The sequence below is a fragment of the Chlorocebus sabaeus genome, chromosome 14, assembly GCF_047675955.1.
Source record: "Chlorocebus sabaeus isolate Y175 chromosome 14, mChlSab1.0.hap1, whole genome shotgun sequence".
Classification (NCBI taxonomy): domain Eukaryota; kingdom Metazoa; phylum Chordata; class Mammalia; order Primates; family Cercopithecidae; genus Chlorocebus; species Chlorocebus sabaeus.
The window spans coordinates 4907086-4907911 of NC_132917.1; the positions used below are offsets into that span (position 1 = coordinate 4907086).

Here is an 826-nt window from a genome sequence, read left to right on the forward strand (position 1 = left end):
GAGCTGGGGATTTTCAGGGAGGAGAAAGAAAGAATGGCCAGAAAATGAAATGAGGGAATAGTTAATAGGCGTTCTACCTCCCTCTAAGCTCAGTGGTAATGATAATTGTAGAGAGAACATGACCACTGCTTGAGACATCTGCAGGGGAGGCAGTTTGTTCAGGTGGGAGGAACAAGAGTGTGCATCACAGTCTAGATGGATGTTGGGACCTAGATTACTTTCCTGTGGCTGCCCACCCAGAGTCCGCAAACTGAGTTGCTTTAAACAATGCAAATGGTGCTCGTTTCCACAGCACTAATGCTAAAATTGGAATGACATAAACAAGATTAGCACGGCCCCTCCACAAGGATGACATGCAAATCCATGAGGTATTCCAGAAGAATGCAAATGTATCCCCACAGTTGTGGAGGCCAGAAGTCTGAGATCAGGGTGTTGGTAGGGCCATGTGCTCTCTGAAGGCTGTAGAGGTAGATCATTGCTTACTTCTCTCTTCGCTTCTAGTGGTTTCCAGCTTCTTGCTGTCCTTGGCTTGAAGATGCATCTCTCCAGTCTTTGCCTCTGTCATCACATGACATTCTTCCTGTGTCTCTTCTCCTTTTCTAATAAGGACACCAGTCATATTGAACTTATGGCCCACCTTACTTCATTACGAACTCATCTTGATTATATCTGCAAAGATGCTATTTCAAAATAAGGTCAATTCTCAGGTACTGGGGCTAGGACTTGAACGTATCTTCTTTTGAGGAGTACAGTTCACTCCACAACAGGATTAGGAGTGAATTGCAAGCCCAGTAGGAACAGTCTCGCAGTGAACAGAGAAAATCTT

General features: G+C 44.8%; 1 non-coding gene across 1 annotated transcript; it reads left to right on the top strand.

Moving 5' to 3' along the window:
* Nucleotides 1-276: 276 nt before the first annotated feature.
* Nucleotides 277-383, top strand: LOC119627380 (U6 spliceosomal RNA). Its single transcript, XR_005243582.2, has one exon. It is a non-coding gene; the product is annotated as a U6 spliceosomal RNA (small nuclear RNA).
* The last annotated feature ends 443 nt before the right edge of the window (nt 384-826 follow it).